General features: G+C 50.9%; 1 non-coding gene across 1 annotated transcript; it reads right to left on the bottom strand.

Annotated features, from left to right (window-relative positions):
- Positions 1-4,396: 4,396 nt before the first annotated feature.
- TRNAG-UCC (transfer RNA glycine (anticodon UCC)) lies at positions 4,397-4,468 on the bottom strand. Its single transcript has one exon. It is a non-coding gene; the product is annotated as a tRNA-Gly (tRNA).
- Positions 4,469-8,933: the final 4,465 nt, after the last annotated feature.

The following is an 8,933-nucleotide window of genomic DNA, read 5'->3' as shown; positions in this document are numbered from 1 at the left end:
CATGAGCTCAGGACATCAGGCTGTCATTGCCAGCAAAGGGAGAAACCCAGCTTCTGGTGATGTCCATGAGCTCAAGACTTCAGGCTGCCATTGCCAGCAAAGGAGGAAACCCAGCATCTGGTGATGTCCATGAGCTCAAGACTTCAGGCTGTCATTGCCAGCAAAGGAGGAAACCCAGCATCTGGTGATGTCCATGAGCTCAAGACTTTAGGCTGTCACTGCCAGCAAAGGGGGAAACCCAGCATCTGGTAATGTCCATGAGCTCAAGACTTCAGGCTGTCACTGCCAGCAAAGGAGGAAACCCAGCATCCGGTGATATCCATGAGCTCAAGACTTCAGGCAATCATTGCCAGCAAAGGGGGAAACCCAGCATCTGGAGATGTCCATGAGCACAAGACTTCAGGCTGCCATTGCCAACAAAGGAGGAAACCCAGCATTTGGTGATGTCCATGAGCTCAAGACTTCAGGCTGTCACTGCCAGCAAAGGGGGAAACCCAGCATCTGGTGAGGTCCATGAGCTCAAGACTTCAGGCTGTCACTGTCAGCAAAGGAGGAAACCTGGCATCTGGTGATGTCCATGAGCTCAAGACTTCAGGCTGCCATTGCCAGCAAAGAGGAAACCCGGCATCTGGTGATGTCCATGAGCTCAAGTCTTCAGGCTGTCACTGCCAGGAAAGGAGGAAACCCAGCATCTGGTGATGTCCATGAGCACAAGACTTCAGGCTGCCATTGCCAACAAAGGAGGAAACCCAGCATCTGGTGATGTCCATGAGCTAAAGACTTCAGCCTGTCACTGCCAGCAGAGGAGGAAACCCAGCATCTGGTGATGTCCATGAGCTCAAGACTTCAGGCTGTCATTGCCAGCAAAGGGGGAAACCCAGCATCTGGTGATGTCCATGAGCTCAAGACTTCAGGCTGTCATTGCCAACAAAGGAGGAAACCCAGCATTTGGTGATGTCCATGAGCTCAAGACTTCAGGCTGCCATTGCCAGCAAAGGGGGAAACCCAGCATCTGGTGATGTTCATGAGCTCAGGACATCAGGCTGTCATTGCCAGCAAAGGGGGAAACCCAGCATCTGGTGATGTCCATGAGCTCAAGACTTCAGGCTGTCATTGCCAGCAAAGGAGGAAACCCAGCATCTGGTGATGTCCATGAGCTCAAGACTTCAGGCTGTCATTGCCAGCAAAGGAGGAAACCCAGCATCTGGTGATGTCCATGAGCTCCAGACTTCAGGCTGTCATTGCCAACAAAGGAGGAAACCCAGCATCTGGTGATGTCCATGAGCTCAAGACTTCAGGCTGTCACTGCCAGCAAAGGGGGAAACCCAGCATCTGGTGATGTCCATGAGTGCCAGACTTCAGGCTGCCATTGCCAGCAAAGGGGGAAACTCAGCATCTGGTGATGTCCATGAGTGCCAGACTTCAGGCTGCCATTGCCAGCAAAGGAGGAAACCCGGCATCTGGTGATGTCCATGAGCTCAAGACTTCAGGCTGCCATTGCCAGCAAAGGAGGAAACCCAGCATCTGGTGATGTCCATGAGCTCAAGACTTCAGGCTGCCACTGCCAGCAAAGGGGGAAACCCAGCATCTGGTGATGTCCATGAGCGCCAGACTTCAGGCTGCCATTGCCAGCAAAGGAGGAAACCCCGCATCTGGTGATGTCCATGAGCTTAAGACTTCAGGCTGTCATTGCCAGCAAAGGGGGAAACCCAGCATCTGGTGATGTCCATGAGTGCCAGACTTCAGGCTGCCATTGCCAGCAAAGGAGGAAACCCGGCATCTGGTGATATCCATGAGCTCAAGACTTCAGGCTGCCATTGCCAGCAAAGGAGGAAACCCAGCATCTGGTGATGTCCATGAGTTCAGGACTTCAGGCTGTCACTGCCAGCAAAGGAGGAAACCCAGCATCTGGTGATGACCATGAGCTCAAGACTTCAGGCTGTCATTGCCAGCAAAGGCGGAAACCCGGCATCTGGTGAGGTCCATGAGCTCAGGACATCAGGCTGTCATTGCCAGCAAAGGGAGAAACCCAGCTTCTGGTGATGTCCATGAGCTCAAGACTTCAGGCTGCCATTGCCAGCAAAGGAGGAAACCCAGCATCTGGTGATGTCCATGAGCTCAAGACTTCAGGCTGTCATTGCCAGCAAAGGAGGAAACCCAGCATCTGGTGATGTCCATGAGCTCAAGACTTTAGGCTGTCACTGCCAGCAAAGGGGGAAACCCAGCATCTGGTAATGTCCATGAGCTCAAGACTTCAGGCTGTCACTGCCAGCAAAGGAGGAAACCCAGCATCCGGTGATATCCATGAGCTCAAGACTTCAGGCAATCATTGCCAGCAAAGGGGGAAACCCAGCATCTGGAGATGTCCATGAGCACAAGACTTCAGGCTGCCATTGCCAACAAAGGAGGAAACCCAGCATTTGGTGATGTCCATGAGCTCAAGACTTCAGGCTGTCACTGCCAGCAAAGGGGGAAACCCAGCATCTGGTGAGGTCCATGAGCTCAAGACTTCAGGCTGTCACTGTCAGCAAAGGAGGAAACCTGGCATCTGGTGATGTCCATGAGCTCAAGACTTCAGGCTGCCATTGCCAGCAAAGAGGAAACCCGGCATCTGGTGATGTCCATGAGCTCAAGTCTTCAGGCTGTCACTGCCAGGAAAGGAGGAAACCCAGCATCTGGTGATGTCCATGAGCACAAGACTTCAGGCTGCCATTGCCAACAAAGGAGGAAACCCAGCATCTGGTGATGTCCATGAGCTAAAGACTTCAGCCTGTCACTGCCAGCAGAGGAGGAAACCCAGCATCTGGTGATGTCCATGAGCTCAAGACTTCAGGCTGTCATTGCCAGCAAAGGGGGAAACCCAGCATCTGGTGATGTCCATGAGCTCAAGACTTCAGGCTGTCATTGCCAACAAAGGAGGAAACCCAGCATTTGGTGATGTCCATGAGCTCAAGACTTCAGGCTGCCATTGCCAGCAAAGGGGGAAACCCAGCATCTGGTGATGTTCATGAGCTCAGGACATCAGGCTGTCATTGCCAGCAAAGGGGGAAACCCAGCATCTGGTGATGTCCATGAGCTCAAGACTTCAGGCTGTCATTGCCAGCAAAGGAGGAAACCCAGCATCTGGTGATGTCCATGAGCTCAAGACTTCAGGCTGTCATTGCCAGCAAAGGAGGAAACCCAGCATCTGGTGATGTCCATGAGCTCAAGACTTCAGGCTGTCATTGCCAACAAAGGAGGAAACCCAGCATCTGGTGATGTCCATGAGCTCAAGACTTCAGGCTGTCATTGCCAGCAAAGGGGGAAACCCAGCATCTGGTGATGTCCATGACCTCAGGACTTCAGGCTGCCATTGCCAGCAAAGGAGGAAACCCGGCATCTTGTGATTCCAGGAGTTAAGACTTCAGGCTGTCATTGCCAGCAAAGGGGGAAACCCAGCATCTGGTGATGTCCATGACCTCAGGCTGTCATTGCCAACAAAGGAGGAAACCCAGCATTTGGTGATGTCCATGAGCTCAAGACTTCAGGCTGCCATTGCCAGCAAAGGGGGAAACCCAGCATCTGGTGATGTTCATGAGCTCAGGACTTCAGGCTGTCATTGCCAGCAGAGGAGGAAACCCAGCATCTGGTGATGTCCATGAGCACAAGACATCAGGCTGTCATTGCCAGCAAAGGGGGAAACCCAGCATCTGGTGATGTCCATGAGCTCAAGACTTCAGGCTGTCATTGCCAGCAAAGGAGGAAACCCAGCATCTGGTGATGTCCATGAGCTCAAGACTTCAGGCTGTCATTGCCAGCAAAGGAGGAAACCCAGTATCTGGTGATGTTCATGAGCTCAAGACTTCAGGCTGTCATTGCCAACAAAGGAGGAAACCCAGCATCTGGTGATGTCCATGAGCTCAAGACTTCAGGCTGTCATTGCCAGCAAAGGGGGAAACCCAGCATCTGGTGATGTCCATGACCTCAGGACTTCAGGCTGCCATTGCCAGCAAAGGAGGAAACCCGGCATCTTGTGATTCCAGGAGTTAAGACTTCAGGCTGTCATTGCCAGCAAAGGGGGAAACCCAGCATCTGGTGATGTCCATGACCTCAGGCTGTCATTGCCAGCAAAGGAGGAAACCCAGCATCTGGTGATGTCTATCAAGGGTCCTCGGATACCCCTTTTTAAAATCCGAATTGATTCGGATCCGGATACTCAGATATCCAGATCCGGATCGGATATCCGAATCCGAACGTTCTGATTTCCGCATAGAAAACCGGAAGTGGCCTTTAAAATGCTTCCAAAACGTTTTGGAAGCTAAAAAACACTACCAATACCCTCTTCTACCTACCTCCTTCTCCTCCTTCATGGATCTTGTCTTCCAGGGATTTGTAGGATATCAAAAGCCAGCTCACTTACATTGGCTAGGAATCGAACCTAGGTCAACTGCTTGGAAGGCAGCTATGCTCACCACTATACCACCAACGCTACATGCTGAAGCCAGCCTAGCATGTACCATTGTGATATACCCAAGAGAAAATTGAGCTTGCTTAGGGATTTGTAGGATGTAAAAAGCAAGCTCACATACATTGGCCAGGAATCGACCTCAGGTCAACTGCTTGGAAGGCAGCTATGTTCATCACTATACCACCACCAACACTACATGCTGTGGTGTCACAGTTCACTCATCTCTTCAACTACAAGAAAGGCCCAGGAGTAGTCTTAGCTACCATAATATCTATGTTACGGCAGGGCCCTTATTACACTTTCTCTTACAGGGCTATGGAAACCGTTTTGCCCATGCGATAAAGCGAGGTGCAAAAATGAAATCATGCCTAGCAGAGGATGGTTTTGATCCATCAACCTCTGGGTTATGGGCCCAGCACACTTCCGCTGCACCACTCTGCAGTCTGCTTACATTTGTATACAATCTTCAAGTTTAAGAAGGGTACATTAGTTGAAATAGTTACACTACAATCTATGTTACAGCAAAGCCCTAATGACACTTTCTCTTAAGGGAGCTATACCCTGGAAGCACATCAAGCAATGAATCAATCCAATACCACACTCAGACCCAGCATGTCCTCCCAAGTTCACAGGTACCCAGAACAGGTGAATACATCTGAGAAATGAATAACTTAACTCTGAAATATGCCACGATCACCAGTCACATCTCAGCATACTCCTATTCCTGTGAGTATCCCCCTCAGGCACATACAGCCAGCATGATCACCAATCACATCTCAGCATACTCCTATTCCTGTGAGTATCCCCCTCAGGCACATACGGCTGGCATGATCACCAATCACATCTCAGCATACTCCTATTCCTGTGAGTATCCCCCTCAGGCACATACGGCCGGCATGATCACCAGTCACATCTCAGCATACTCCTATTCCTGTGAGTATCCCCCTCAGGCACATACGGCCGGCATGATCACCAGTCACATCTCAGCATACTCCTATTCCTGTGAGTATCCCCCTCAGGCACATACGGCCGGCATGATCACCAATCACATCTCAGCATACTCCTATTCCTGTGAGTATCCCCCTCAGGCACATATGGCCAGCATGATCACCAGTCACATCTCAGCATACTCCTATTCCTGTGAGTATCCCCCTCAGGCACATACAGCCAGCATGATCACCAATCACATCTCAGCATACTCCTATTCCTGTGAGTATCCCCCTCAGGCACATACAGCCAGCATGATCACCAGTCACATCTCAGCATACTCCTATTCCTGTGAGTATCCCCCTCAGGCACATACGGCCAGCGTGATCACCAATCACATCTCAGCATACTCCTATTCCTGTGAGTATCCCCCTCAGGCACATACAGCCAGCATGATCACCAATCACATCTCAGCATACTCCTATTCCTGTGAGTATCCCCCTCAGGCACATACAGCCAGCATGATCACCAATCACATCTCAGCATACTCCTATTCCTGTGAGTATCCCCCTCAGGCACATACGGCTGGCATGCCATGATCACCAATCACATCTCAGCATACTCCTATTCCTGTGAGTATCCCCCTCAGGCACATACGGCTGGCATGCCATGATCACCAGTCACATCTCAGCATACTCCTATTCCTGTGAGTATCCCCCCTCAGGCACATACAGCCAGCATGATCACCAATCACATCTCAGCATACTCCTATTCCTGTGAGTATCCCCCTCAGGCACATACAGCCAGCATGATCACCAATCACATCTCAGCATACTCCTATTCCTGTGAGTATCCCCCTCAGGCACATACAGCCAGCATGATCACCAGTCACATCTCAGCATACTCCTATTCCTGTGAGTATCCCCCTCAGGCACATACAGCCAGCATGATCACCAATCACATCTCAGCATACTCCTATTCCTGTGAGTATCCCCCTCAGGCACATACGGCTGGCATGATCACCAATCACATCTCAGCATACTCCTATTCCTGTGAGTATCCCCCTCAGGCACATACAGCTGGCATGATCACCAATCACATCTCAGCATACTCCTATTCCTGTGAGTATCCCCCTCAGGCACATACAGCCAGCATGATCACCAATCACATCTCAGCATACTCCTATTCCTGTGAGTATCCCCCTCAGGCACATACAGCCAGCATGATCACCAATCACATCTCAGCATACTCCTGTTCCTGTGAGTATCCCCCTCAGGCACATACAGCCAGCATGATCACCAATCACATCTCAGCATACTCCTATTCCTGTGAGTATCCCCCTCAGGCACATACAGCCAGCATGATCACCAATCACATCTCAGCATACTCCTATTCCTGTGAGTATCCCCCTCAGGCACATACAGCTGGCATGATCACCAATCACATCTCAGCATACTCCTGTTCCTGTGAGTATCCCCCTCAGGCACATACGGCCGGCATGATCACCAGTCACATCTCAGCATACTCCTATTCCTGTGAGTATCCCCCTCAGGCACATACGGCCAGCATGATCACCAGTCACATCTCAGCATACTCCTATTCCTGTGAGTATCCCCCTCAGGCACATACGGCTGGCATGATCACCAATCACATCTCAGCATACTCCTATTCCTGTGAGTATCCCCCTCAGGCACATACGGCTGGCATGATCACCAATCACATCTCAGCATACTCCTATTCCTGTGAGTATCCCCCTCAGGCACATACAGCCAGCAGGATCACCAATCACATCTCAGCATACTCCTGTTCCTGTGAGTATCCCCCTCAGGCACATACAGCCAGCATGATCACCAGTCACATCTCAGCATACTCCTATTCCTGTGAGTATCCCCCTCAGGCACATACAGCCAGCATGATCACCAATCATATCTCAGCATACTCCTATTCCTGTGAGTATCCCCCTCAGGCACATACGGCCGGCATGATCACCAATCACATCTCAGCATACTCCTATTCCTGTGAGTATCCCCCTCAGGCACATACGGCTGGCATGATCACCAATCACATCTCAGCATACTCCTATTCCTGTGAGTATCCCCCTCAGGCACATACAGCCGGCATGATCACCAATCAGATCTCAGCATACTCCTATTCCTGTGAGTATCCCCCTCAGGCACATACAGCCGGCATGATCACCAATCAGATCTCAGCATACTCCTGTTCCTGTGAGTATCCCCCTCAGGCACATACAGCCAGCATGATCACCAATCACATCTCAGCATACTCCTATTCCTGTGAGTATCCCCCTCAGGCACATACAGCCAGCATGATCACCAATCACATCTCAGCATACTCCTATTCCTGTGAGTATCCCCCTCAGGCACATACGGCTGGCATGATCACCAATCACATCTCAGCATACTCCTATTCCTGTGAGTATCCCCCTCAGGCACATACAGCCAGCATGATCACCAATCACATCTCAGCATACTCCTATTCCTGTGAGTATCCCCCTCAGGCACATACGGCCAGCATGATCACCAATCACATCTCAGCATACTCCTATTCCTGTGAGTATCCCCCCTCAGGCACATACAGCCAGCAGGATCACCAATCATATCTCAGCATACTCCTATTCCTGTGAGTATCCCCCTCAGGCACATACAGCCAGCATGATCACCAATCACATCTCAGCATACTCCTGTTCCTGTGAGTATCCCCCTCAGGCACATACAGCCAGCATGATCACCAATCACATCTCAGCATACTCCTATTCCTGTGAGTATCCCCCTCAGGCACATACGGCCAGCATGATCACCAGTCACATCTCAGCATACTCCTATTCCTGTGAGTATCCCCCTCAGGCACATACAGCCAGCATGATCACCAATCACATCTCAGCATACTCCTATTCCTGTGAGTATCCCCCTCAGGCACATACGGCCGGCATGATCACCAGTCACATCTCAGCATACTCCTATTCCTGTGAGTATCCCCCTCAGGCACATACGGCCGGCATGCCATGATCACCAGTCACATCTCAGCATACTCCTATTCCTGTGAGTATCCCCCTCAGGCACATACGGCCGGCATGATCACCAATCACATCTCAGCATACTCCTATTCCTGTGAGTATCTCCCTCAGGCACATACAGCCAGCATGATCACCAGTCACATCTCAGCATACTCCTATTCCTGTGAGTATCCCCCTCAGGCACATACGGCTGGCATGATCACCAATCACATCTCAGCATACTCCTATTCCTGTGAGTATCCCCCTCAGGCACATACGGCTGGCATGATCACCAGTCACATCTCAGCATACTCCTATTCCTGTGAGTATCCCCCTCAGGCACATACAGCCAGCATGATCACCAATCACATCTCAGCATACTCCTATTCCTGTGAGTATCCCGTTCAGGCACATACGGCCAGCATGATCACCAATCACATCTCAGCATACTCCTATTCCTGTGAGTATCCCCCTCAGGCACATACGGCTGGCATGCCATGATCACCAGTCACATCTCAGCATACTCCTATTCCTGTGAGTATCCCC

This window comes from Hyperolius riggenbachi, chromosome 2 (genome assembly GCF_040937935.1).
Source record: "Hyperolius riggenbachi isolate aHypRig1 chromosome 2, aHypRig1.pri, whole genome shotgun sequence".
Classification (NCBI taxonomy): domain Eukaryota; kingdom Metazoa; phylum Chordata; class Amphibia; order Anura; family Hyperoliidae; genus Hyperolius; species Hyperolius riggenbachi.
This window is presented reverse-complemented; position numbering and strand designations above follow the sequence as displayed.